The following is a 13,236-nucleotide window of genomic DNA, read 5'->3' as shown; positions in this document are numbered from 1 at the left end:
ATAAAAAATATACTAGATGGCATAAATAGTAGGCTAGAGGAAGCAGAAGAATGACTTACAGACTTGGAAGACAGAATAATGGAGAGTAATCAAGCTGAGCAGGTGAGAGAAAAAAATTATGCAAAATGGGAATAAACTTTGGGAACTCAGTGACTCCAACTCCATCAAATGTTATAATAATTTACATTTTAGGGATCCTAGAAGGAGAAAGAGAAAAGGTGGCAGAAAATTTATTTGAAGAAATAATAGCTGAAAAGTTCCTAATTTAGGGAGGAAAACAGATACCCAAATACAAGAGGCACAGAGAGCCTCCAACAAAACCAACCCAAAGAGGTCCATACAAAGACATGTAGTGATTAAAATGGCAAAAAGTAGTGATAAAGAGAATTTTAAAAGCAGCAAGAGAAAAGAAGACAATCACATACAAGGGAAACTCCATAAGGCTATCAGCAGATTTCTCAGCACAAACTTTACAAGCTAGAAGGGAGTAGAATGATATATTCAAAGTGCTGAAAGGAAACGGTCTGCAGCCAAGAATACTCTGTCCAGCAATGCTATCATTCAGAATAAAAGGAGAGTTCGTTTCCTAGACAAACAAGCTAAAGAGTTCATGACTACTAAACCAACCCTACAAGAAATGTTAAAGAGGACTCCAAGTGGAAGGAAAGACCACAAATAAGAGTAAGGAAAAGTAGGAGGCACAAAAGCAGTAAAAGTAAGTGTATCTGTACAAATAAGTCAAAAGGCTCATAAAGTAAAAAGATGTGAACTATGATACTGTATACCAAAAATGTGAGTAAAGAAATGTGCTCAAACTTAAGCAGCCATCAAGTTAATGTAGATTGCTATATGCAGAAGATGTTATATACAAACCTAATGGTAATCACAAATCAAAAACCAATAATAGATATGCAAAAAATAGAGAAAGGAATCCAACCAAGTATATCACTAAAGAAAGTGCAAACTGAGAGAAGAGAGTAGGAGAAGAAAGAATCCGAGAAGAACTACAAAAACAACTAAAAAACAAGTAACAAAATGGCAATAAATACATACTTACCAGTAATTACTTTAAATATAAATGAACTAAAGCCTCCAATCAAAGACATAGGGTCATAAAATGGATTAAAAAACAAAACTTATCTATATACTGCCTACAAGAGACTCATTTCAGACCTAGATACACTTATAGATTGAAAGTGAGGGGATAGAGAAACATTTGTCATGCAAATGGATGTCAAAAAAAGCTGGGGTAGTAATACTTATTTTAAAAAAATGCCTTTAAAACAAAGACTGTAACAAGAGACAGAGAAGGACACTATACAATAATAAAGAGGACAATCCAGTAGGAAGATATAACAATTATAAATATTTATGCACCAAACATGATAGTACCTAAATACATAAAACAAGTAATAAAAAAAATAAAGGAACTAATCAATAGTAATATAATAATAGTAGGAGACTTTAATTCCACTATGTCAATGGTCAGATGATCCAAACAGAAAATCTACAAGGAAACAATATCTGAATGTCTTCTTTGGAGAAATGTCTGTTCATGTGTTCTGCCCAATTTAAATTGGATTATTTGGGTTTTTTTTAGTGTTGAGTTGTATAAGTTTTTTACGTATTTTGGACACCTTTATTGGTTATGGTATTTGCAAATATCTTCTCCAATTCCATAGCTTGTCTTTTAATTGTTGGTTGTTCCCTGCTGTGCTGAAGCTTTTTATCTTGATGAAGTCCCAATAATTCATTTTTGCTTGGTTCCCTTACCTCAAGAGACATACCTAGAAAGATGTTGCTGATGTCACTGTCAGAGAAACTACTGCTTGTCCTCTCTTCTAGGCTTTTTATGGTTTCATGTCTCATATTTAGGTCCTTAATCCATTTTGAGTTTATTTTTGTCTGTGGTGTAAGAAAGTGGTCTGGTTTTATTGAACAAAACCTGTTGCTGTACAGTTTTCCCAACACTATTTGTTGAAGAGACTGTTTTTTCCCCCCATTGGTTATTCTTTCCTGCTTTGTCAAATATTAGTTGACCATATAGTTGTGAGTCAAATTCTGGGTCCTGCATTCTGTTACATTGATCTATGTGTCTGTTTTTGTGCCAGTACCATACTGTCTTGATGATTACAACTTTATAATACTGCTTGAAGTCCAGAATTGTGAAGCCTGTTGCTTCTTTGTTTATATTTATTTGTTTATTTGAGAGGGAGAGGGGGGGGGGCAGAGGGAAAGAATCTCAGACTCCCTGATAAGCGGGGAACTCAACTCAGGACTCCATATCATGACACTTAGATCATTACCTGAGCCAAAACCAAGAGTTGAGTGCTCAACTGACTGAGCCACCAGTTGTCCCCCTTTCCTTTTTCAACATTACCTGAGCTATTCAGGGTCTTTTCTGGTTCTGTACAAATTTTAGAATTTTTTTTTTCTAGCTCTGTGAGAAATGCTGGCATTATTTTGATAAGAATTGCATTGACTGTGTAGTGCTCTGGGTGGTATAGACATTTTAATAATACTTGCTCTTCTAATCTGTAAGCATGGAATGTTTTTCCTTTTCCTGTGTCTTCTTCAATTTCATTAAGTGTTCTACAGCTTTCAGAGTACAGATCTTTTACCTCTTAGGTTAGTTTTTTCTTAGGTGTCTTATGGTTTTTGGTGCCATTGTAAATGGGATTGATTTCTTGATTTCTCTTTCTGCTGTTTCATTGTTAGTGTATAGAAATGCAACAGATTTCTTTTTTCTTTTTTTTAAATTTAAAGGCAATTGATTAACACATAGTGTGTTGTTAATTTCAGAGGTAGAGTTCAGTGATTTTTCTGTCTTACATAATACCCAGTGCTCATTACATCACAGCAACAGATTTCTGTATGTTGATTTTTATATCCTGTGACTTCGCTGAATTCATGTGTCAGTTCTAGCCAATTTTTATGGAGTCTTTTGAATTTTCTACAGAGTATCATGTCATCTGTGAAGAGTGAAAGTTTGATTTCTTCCTTGTCATTTCAGATACTTTCATTTATTTTTATTTGATTTCCGAGGTCAGGACTTCCAGTACTATGTTGAACAACAGTCTACTAAACATTTTTTAAGAAGTTAATACTCATTCTTCTCAAATTTTCCCAAAAAATAGAAGAGGAAGGAAAACTTCCAAATTCATTTTATGAGGCCATATTACACTGATACCAAACCAGATAAAGATACCACAAAAAAGAGAACCAATATTTCTGATTAATATGGCTGCAAAAGTCCTCAACAAAATATTGGAAAACAGGGGTGCCTGGGTAGCTCAGTCAGTTCAGAGTCTCACTCTTGATTTTGGCTCAGATCATGGTCTCAGGGTTTTGAGATTGAGCCTCACATCAGGCTCCATGCCCAAAGTGGATTAAGAGATTAAGATTCTCTCTCTCCTTCTTCCTCTGCACCCCTCCCCCCACCAGTGTCCTCCCCATCTAAAATATATATACATTGACAAACATATTCCAACAACACATTTAAAAAATTGTTTACCACAATAAAGTGGGATTTATTCCTGGGATACAAAGGTAGTTCAATATTCACAAATCAATCAACATGATACATCCCATCAATAAAAAAGAAAGGATAAAAACTATATGGTCATTTCAATAGATGCAGAAAAAGTATTTGATAATATACAACATTCACACATGATAAAAACCCTCAATAAAGTAGGCTTGGAGGAACCATACCTCAACATCATAAAAGCCATATATGAAAAACCTACAGCTAACATCATACTCAATGGGAAAAAAACTGAGAGCTTTTCTCTTAAGGTCAGGAATGGGACAAGGATGTCCATTCTCGCCACTTTTATCTAACATGGTACTGGAAGCCCTAGCCATAGCAATCAGACAACAAATGAAATAATAGGCATCCAAATCTGCAAGGAAGAAGTCAAACTCACTCTTTGAAGATGACATGATAATATAGAAAACCATAAAGATTCCACCAGATAATTACTAGAACTGATAAATTAATTCTGTGAAGTTACAGGATACAAAATCAATGTGCAGAAATCCATTGCATTTCTATACACTAATAATGAAGCCGAAGAAAGAGAAATTAAGAAAAAAATCCCATTTACAATTATACCAAAAATAATAAAATACCTAGGAATAAACTTAACCAAAGAGGTGAAAGACCTGTACTCTGATAACTGTAAAACATTAATGAAAGAAATTGAAGAAGACACAAAGAAATGGAAAGACATTCTGTTCTCATAGATTGGAAGAATATTGTTAAAATGTCTATACTACCCAATATAGTCTACATACTTAATGTATGGAGAGCATTTTCCACAGAGTTAGAACAAACAATCCCTGAATGCCAAAGCAACCTTAAAAAAGAAAAAACTGGGGTATTACAATTCTAGATTTCAAGTTATATTACAAAGCTGTAGTAATCAAAATTCAAAATTGATGAAAACCTAAATATGAGATAGGAAACCATCAAAATCCTAGAGGAAAACACAGGCAGTAACCTCTTTGACCCTTGCTGTAGCATCTTCTTACTAGACCTGTTGCCATAGGCAAGAGAAACAAAAGGAAAAATGAACTACTGGGATATCATCAAGATAAAAAGCTTCTGTACAGCATGGAACAACCAACAAAACTGAACAGCAGCCTATGGAATGGGAGAAGGTATTTGCAAATGACATATCTGATAAAGGGTTAGTATCTGAAATCTATAAAGAACTTAACCGAACTCAATACCCCAAAACCAAATAATCCAGCTAAGAAATGGGCAGAGGACATGAATAGACATTTTTCCACAAAAGACATGCAGAGGGCTAACAGACACATAAAAAGATGGTCAACCTCACTCATCATCGGAGAAATACAAATCAAAATCATAATGCAATGTCATTTCACACCTGTCAGAATGACTAAAATGAACAACACAGGAAACAAGTGTTGGCAAGCATGTGGAGAAAACGGAACCCTCATGCAGTGTTAGTGGGAATGCAAACTGGTGCAACCAAGGTGGAAGACAGTATGGAGGTTCCTCAAAAAATTAAAAATAAAACTACCATATGATCCATTAATCACACTACTTTGCACTTGCCCAAAGAATATGAAAACACTAATTTGAAAAGATACATGTACTCCTATGTTTATTGCAGCATTGTTTACAACCTAAATTATGGAAGCAGCCTATGTCCATCAATAGATGAATGGATAAAGAAGGTGTGGTACAATGTGCAAAGATATATGTACAATGAAATATTATTCAGCCATGAAAAGACTGAAATCTTGCCATTTGCAGCAACATGTATGGATCTAGAGAGTGTAATGTTAAGCAAAATAAGGTAATCAGGCAAGACAAATACCATATGATTTCACTCATATGTGGAATTTTAAAAACAAAATAGCAAAGAAAGGGGAAAAAAAGAGCAACCAAAAAGCAAAGAGATAGTCGAGAGGAGGTGGAGGGGGGAAAATGGGTGAAATAGGTGAAGGGGATTAAGAGTATGTTCATCTTGATGAGTATGGAGTAATATATAGAACAGTTAAATCACTATATTGTACACCTGAAACTAATATAACACTGTATGCTAACTACACTGAAATTTAAATAAAAGAACACATAGAGTCGTGAAAGGGTTTCTTGCAAGGTACTGACATGACCATATTTGCATTTTAGATCATTCTTGTTGTAACTGAAAAAATAGATTGAAGGAATTGCCCAGAGGTGGGAAGACTAATAAAACTGTATTATCAAGACTTCCATTTATAAAATGGCCAAGGAAAGATGGCGCTACACTCTTCTCCTAGAAATTAATGCAAGAAGAACAAGAAATAAAAACGCAAATTCAGTCTTTGAAAAAAATTAGATAATATCTATATCCCCGAACCACAATATATAAGAAAGGATTGCTGAGAGTAATTATGGTCAAAAGGAGTCTGAACAGATATGGAAAGATACTGCTTGCATCTGCATATTTTAGCCAAAATCAGCAGGGGGAAAAAATCCCCAAACATTTTCTATATTTGGAATAATGGGAATGTGCCAGTGGGAGCATCCCTAGACAAATGAGAAGCAGTATCAATCAGTAAGTGAATGGAGAGTCACACTGATAAGCCATATCTAGGCATTTTATTTTATAGGTGAGATAAGGTGGAGGAAAGAGATTTTACTGGTAAAATAAAAAGAGAGTAGAGAAAAGAGATGCTGCACTGGGGGCACCCTAGAGTTACTGATCATTGTTGACGAACGAGAAGTAAAAGCGAAGAAAACCTACACATATAACCCTGTACCGTAAGGAACATTATTATGAACCAGGAAGAATTTCTGATAATCTAGAACATAGTCTTGGCTCCTTTCTCTTATACACCTTCTACCAATAGTGACCATAGGAAGAACTCAGCTCATTAAAATATGAGCAGTAATTCCAAAAGGAATCAGCATGGGATCATATAAATATATTCCCCCCCCAAAAAAAAGGAGGAAAGAAATAATAAACAAGCAAAATAAATGGAGAAAGAAAACTGTCATTAGAAAAAGGGTCACAATGGATCAGACAAAAATTTTGACCAAGCATGTTGTCATGAATTAAAGGATAAAATGAAACAATAGCAAATTTCAATTGTGCATCGTGCATTCTCCCTATAAATTAAAACTCAAAACAGAAAGCTCCAAGATCTCAGCAAAGATACATTGAGACCAGAAGGAATTGAGTAATGAACTGAGGAAAGAAATAAGAAAGTATTACAGAAATGAAACTAGCCCAAAGGAGATGAGACATAATACTTTGGAGACAAGGAGGCTAGGGAGAATTAAGAAAAGTAAGAAAAATGAAACACACACACACACAATGTAAAAGCCTTGGGAACAAAAATAACTGATAGTAAAGGTAAAGAAGATCCAACATACATGATAGGGTACAGATTGAATGGAGTAAATCAATTTTTAATGTGTAGTTTAAGAATTTTTCCCCTACAACCAAGAAATTAAAGAAGAATTTTAAAAGTCATAGAAACAAATGAAAATGAGACAAAACTTTTGAGATGCAGCAAAGGTGGTGCTAGGAGGAACGTACATAGCAACACAAGCCTTTCTCAAGGAACAAGAAAGGTCTCAATTAACACAAACTAACCTTACCCCTAAAGGAGCTGGAGAAAGAACAGCAAATAAAGCCTAAACCGAGTAGGAGAAGAGAAATAATAAAGATTAGGGCAGAAATCAATGAAATACAAACCAAAAGAACAGTAGAACAGATCAATGAAATGAGGAGCTGGTTCTTTGAAAGAATTAAGATTGATAAACCCATAGCCAGACTTATCAAAAAGAAAAGAGAAAGGATCCACATTAATAAAATCATGAATGAAAGAGGAGAGATCATGAACAACACCAAGGAAATACAAACAATTACAAGAACATATTATGAGCAACTATATGCCAACAAATTAGGCGATCTAGAAGAAATGGATGCATTCCTAGAGATGTATAAACTACCAAAACTGAAAGGAAGAAATAGAAAGTCTGCACAGACCCATAACCAGCAAGGAAATTGAAGCAGTAATCAAAAATCTCCCAACAAACAAGAGTCCAGAGCTGGATGGCTTCCCAGAGGAATTCTACCAAACATTTAAAGAAGAGTTAATACCTATTCTTCTGAAATTATTTAAAAAAAAAAAAAAAGAAATAGAAGGAAAATTCCCAGGCTCTTCCTATGAGGTCAGAATTACCCTGATCCCAAAACCAGACAAAGACCCCACCAGAAAGAACAATTACAAACCAATATCCCTGAAGAATTTTTTCCCTAGAAACAAAGTCTTGTATCTATTTGTGGAAAAGGCGTACTTCATCCCAAGACAACTTGACACAGAACAGTCAGCACAGATATCATTTTTTAAAAAATAAATGGCCCTTAAAGATTAAGGCTTTTGTGCAATGAGGCAAAAAGATCAAATTTCATATGGCGAAAAAAATGAGCTGGCTCAGACTCTGCACAGCAACAATCAATGCTAAAAAACAGTGGGACAATGCAAAAACCTCAAGGAAAGAAAATGCAGATTCAAGGAATGTATTCACAGTGAAATCATCATTCTTGCTATAAAGACAACAGATATGTTTCAACATCCAAAAACCCAGAGAATGTAATTTCCATGAATCTTTATAATATGGATTTCTTTAGTATTCTAATGGGAAAACTTGAACAACTTGGATGAATGGAGAAACTGTAGCAGAAGGAGTGGAGGGAGGTGCCAGTATAATTAAGTATGATCAGCGTGGAGTTAAGAATGGGGGTTATGATTAGAATGGGAATCTTTTTTCTAATCTTGGATAGGTGGAAATGATAGGACAAATAAAAGATGAGAAGCAGTAGGAAAAATGGAATGTAGCATAAGCACCTTTTATATTCGGAAGCCAGAAGTTACTTAAGCTGATAAATGAAGTACTAGAAGTATAAATATATTCAAAATTTTAAAGATAAGTACTAAAAGAAATCTTCTAATCCATGAAAATTAGGTGTTGGCCTGAGAAGAGGAGCAGAAAGGAAATAAAGTAATGTAAACATTGGTTCATTTAATCCAAAGAAATAGAGGATTAAATGTATTATAAACTTATAGTAAGCCCACTGATATAATTGCAACTGTTAGAAAGTGAGTGAAAAGATATTCATTGCAATATCATTTATGTGAGCAAAAAGTTGGGAGTAATATATATATATATATATATATATATATATATAGGATATCAATAACACTTATATGTATATAACATATGGTATATCCAGACAGTGCAGCTATTATAGTGAACTCTATATATAGAGATATATATTTACCTATGTATTTATATGGGATAGTCTCCAAAACAAATTATGAAGTGGCAAAACAAGGTACTGAGTAAATAGAATGGGGAACAAAACCCAATATATATGTACTTATATATGTTTAAGATGTATGTCTTGAAGGACACAGAAAACTTAGGTTAGTTTGGTTTCCTTTATTAAGGGAGCTCTGTCACTAGGGGTCAGGGGTGAAAGGAAAATGTTTACTGTATACTTCATGGTAATCTTAAGATTTTGTAGCACGTATTTTTTTGTACCATAAGTTTTGTACCATTACTTTTAAAAAGTAACTTTAAAAAAGGAGGCTATTTAAGTTATTTGTGTAAGAGAGGGTGGTGACCTGAGTTAGAGAAATGGCGGTGGGGATGGAGAGAAGCAGATGGATTAGAAGCATTATCAGCTGCAATGATGGGGAGTGAGAAGGAGTCAAAGATAACATGAAGGTTTCTTCTGGCTTGGGTAATGGGGTGGGTGGCCGTGCCACTCCACAGGGTAGGGCAGTCAGGCCTTCTGTTCCTCTGTAGAATTCTGTTATCTCATGCCTTTCTACCTTTCCATGACATGTTTTCACCTCTTGGTGGACAGTTTCCCTGTCTTTTATAAGCTCAAGATTATCTGGAATATCAGATGCATACCAGATGTCAACTCAATCACATAGTCTTAATTATCTAATTACAAGACTAAAGAATCATAAAATTTAAATCTTAAAATGGACCTTAGAAATGCATCATGGGTTCATCGTTTTATTTTACCAATGAAAACCCTAATGGCAGAGGCACTGCATGATTTAAATTCACTTTTTTTAAAAGGTGATTTAAATTCTTGTTAAAAATTTAAATAAGTTGGATTATGAGCTTACATATTTTTGATTTCCCTTTTCTTCCCTTGTTTAAAGAATAATAAATTATAACACACCTAAGTGGTGGATACTAGAACAACATTGTCTTTTAACCACATGTGACAGACAGTGAATGAGAATGTTACACTGTCTCGTCTGTGGTCTCTGTCTCATTGGCTTCAACATCTCTTTAGCTGCCTAGACTCAAGAGGTAAAGATTTATTTATTCTCTCCTATTTTAATTATACTCTCCTATCCCACTCTGCATCAATCCATTGTTGAACGACTTAGGTTTTCCTTCTGAAACACATTGGTGTTTTTTCTCTATTGCCATTATTACACCTTGGAGTTCAGATTTTCTTGCCTGGACCATAGCAATGGCCCTCAAACCCATCTCCTTGACTTTAGCCTTTTTTTGTTTCAGTTTATCTTCCAAATTACAGTGAATGTTACCTTCTAAAAATGTGGATCTTACTGTGACCTCTCACAAATTTTTCAATAACTGTTCAAAGCAGGTAGATCAAAGTCCAGATTTCCTGGGTGGCATTCAAGGTGTCATCTTTTCCAAAATTAAGCCTTTACTTTTTCACTCTGAAATAACTTTTCTTTTGTTTATTTTTGTTAAAGAGTTATCCATCTTCAAGAGTGCGTTCACTTACCACTTGGCTTTCCTAGAGCAAAATTTCCTCTTACTTTTGTGTCTTTGAGTTTGGGCCATCAGTAGAATGGTATTCTGATGATTTTCTTTCTTTTTTATTTAGTGATGTTTGTGTCCATGTACCTTTTTCTTTACATACAGAGATGGTGTCTTTTTCATTTTAGTATATTCCACCAATGTTCTCTTTCCCAACTTTTGCATATTCTGTGGGCTCAGAGATGATGCCATAGATGAATCAGAAATTTGTGACTCCTCTGGAGAACTTTAGTGGTCTGAAAGTGGATTGAAAACAGGTTAGAAACCAGAGGGATTAACCACAAATATTTAAGTAATCGCGCAACAGAGGCTGTGGAGACTTAATATATTTCTAAACGGTGTTCTCCATTTGTGACTTTTTTTACTTGCAATTTTCACATGTCTTATTAATTTTGCAATTTATCATAGTTGGGGCAGATTTTAAAAAGTGAAACATTGTATTTGATATGACTGATTTCCCAAAAGGGACTAGGTAATGAATACAAACAAATTTGTTACCTGAGATACTAATGCAAATTTTGGAACAGTTTTTGAAAATATATAAAAGTATTTGAAAGAAATATTTGAGTAGAAAGTTATTTTTAGGGACGCCTGGGTGGCTCGGATTGAGCACCTAGCCTCAGGCCCAGGGTGTGACCCTGGAGACCTGGGATGGCGTCCCACATCGGGCTCCCCAAAGGGAGCTTCTCCCTCTGCCTGTGTCTCTGCCTCTCACCCTCTGTGTTTCTCATGAATCAATAAATAAAATCTTAAAAAAAAAACCACACCTCATTTTTAAAGTAGTGGTAATATAGCTAATAATACCTTATGTGCACTACATGATTTCTTCCACTAGAGGGCAGCAACGACTCATGAGTGCATCGGGTGGTAGTTTAAAAAAAACGCTTCAGAATTATCCGTAGAATAGTTTCCAATGCAAAATCGGACAGGATGCATGTGTCACTAATTTTAAAAAGCATTTATTTTGTTGACTTTCTGACCAAGTAGAAATTAAGCCCTAGTATTAGCCGTTAAGTCTAATAAAAGCAAATTGTGTTACATGGTACAAGAGTTCTCTTACCTTAGTTTTGATGCTCTTTCTTCATCTTACTTGCTCACACAGCAAACATGAATTAAGCCCTATTCTGTGCTAGGCCCCTTGCTTTTCCTGGAAGTACAAAGCTGGATAGGACATAGTCCTTGCTGCAGAGAACCCTATTTTATCTAAAAAAAATTTTTTTTTTAGTATTCCTGTGCTAAATAAAATAGGGGATTCCTGTATGTGTAAGACATAACGATAAATCACATGAATTGAATGCATCCAGTGTCCTAGGCACTGTTCCAAGTTGCTTTACTTTTTTTCATCTCACTACTCAAACAAGGAATCAGTATTGTTTTACGGGTGTGACATGGAGGCCCAAGAGGTTAAGTATTTGCCAGGCATCATACAATATTTAAGTGGTAGAACTAACATTTGAACTGAGGCAGTCTTTTTTTTTTTTTAAGATTTTATTTATTTATCCATGAGACACAGAAGCAGAGGCAGAGGGAGGACCCCAGGATCACGCCCTGAGCCCAAGGCAGATGCTCAGCCGCTGAGCCAGCCAGGTGCCCCTGAACTGAGGCAGTCTTAACACAACACCTACACCCCATCTATACTGCTCTGCTGCTTCCCATGTAAGCTCTGTTCTCAAAAAACAATTGCTTATGGAGAAAGGAGACATGGTGGGGAAATAGCATCATGACTTAAGTGCTTCCTCTTGAAGTCTATGACGAAGTGTCAATGAAAGTATTCCTCTTTCTCAACTAGATTCTGGCCAGTTTAAGGATAAACAGAAGACTTGGAGATGGGGCGAAAGTATCACCTTCATTACTGACAGAAGGGAAATTAGAGCATTTGGTTTTAGATCTGTTAGCTAAATGGGCTTACAGATATTGAGTCACAGCATCAGCAGGCTTCTCCACTCGCCCCTCCCTGCCCCATGAACAGAAGCCTAGGCTTAGGGTACCCCTCACCCCCAACCTTCCATCCAGTGCTTGACCCCAGCAGGGACACGGTCCCCAGAAGGGAGTGAAATGAGTGCTTCCTATAAGCACCTCACTCTCAAAAGGAAGAAGGGAGGCTCTGAGCCAGGCATGACCAATTTCTTCTTCCCAAATTTACCACTCAGATAAATCACCTTATGTCTTCTAAGCAGAGAGAAGCCAGTAATTACAATTAGTGAGTTCCTTCGGGGAAGGAAACTTCAGAATAGTGGAGATTTATACCTCCCTAATATTTTCCTGCTCTTGCCAGCTATTTACTAGCTAATTTTTTTTGAGAAAGTCATTGTGGTAGACAGAATCATGATCCCCCAAACATGTCTACATCTCAATTCCTGGCATCTGTGAACATCAGGTTACATGTCACAGGGAATTAAGGTTACAGATGGAATTAAGTTTGCTAATCAGCTGACTTTAAAATGGGAGATTATCCCGAATGACCCAGTAGTGTTAGGGAAGGAATGCTTGTGTCCTTCCAAAATTCATATGTTTAAGCCTTAACCCTTAATGTGATGATATTTGGGGGTAGAGCCTTTAGAAGGCATATTTGGGTTTGATTTAGGCTGTGAGAGCAAGGCCCTCATGATAAGATTAGTGCCTTTATAACAAGAGGAAGAGGGAAAGGGGGAAATCCACCCTACCCCCTGTCTGAGTCCACATAGAGGGAAGGCGATGGGAACACAGAGTGAGAAGGCAGCCATCTGCAAGCCAGGAAGAGAGCTCTCATGAGAGCGCAACCATGCTGGCCCATCCTGATCTTGGGCTTCCAGACGCCAGAACTGTGAGAAAATAAGTGTCTGTTGTTTAAGTCTCTGTCTTCAGAGTCTTGTTATAGCAGCCTGGTGTGACTGAGACAAGTTAGG

General features: G+C 36.0%; 1 protein-coding gene and 1 long non-coding RNA gene across 3 annotated transcripts in view; one reads left to right on the top strand and one right to left on the bottom strand.

Moving 5' to 3' along the window:
* The window catches only part of IGSF11 (immunoglobulin superfamily member 11), a 197,331-nt gene that overhangs the window by 16,659 nt on the left and 167,436 nt on the right, over window positions 1–13,236 (top strand). The window lies entirely within an intron of this gene.
* The window catches only part of LOC112677918 (uncharacterized), a 46,304-nt gene that overhangs the window by 13,347 nt on the left and 19,721 nt on the right, over window positions 1–13,236 (bottom strand). Inside the window, exon 3 of the long non-coding RNA XR_003147278.3 lies at window positions 10,111–10,587. This is a non-coding gene — a long non-coding RNA (uncharacterized LOC112677918). The remainder of the gene's footprint in view (window positions 1–10,110; window positions 10,588–13,236) is intronic.

This window comes from Canis lupus, chromosome 33 (genome assembly GCF_003254725.2).
Source record: "Canis lupus dingo isolate Sandy chromosome 33, ASM325472v2, whole genome shotgun sequence".
Lineage (NCBI taxonomy): Eukaryota > Metazoa > Chordata > Mammalia > Carnivora > Canidae > Canis > Canis lupus.
Note: the sequence above shows the minus strand (reverse complement) of the source record. Positions and strands in the feature narration are given on the sequence as shown.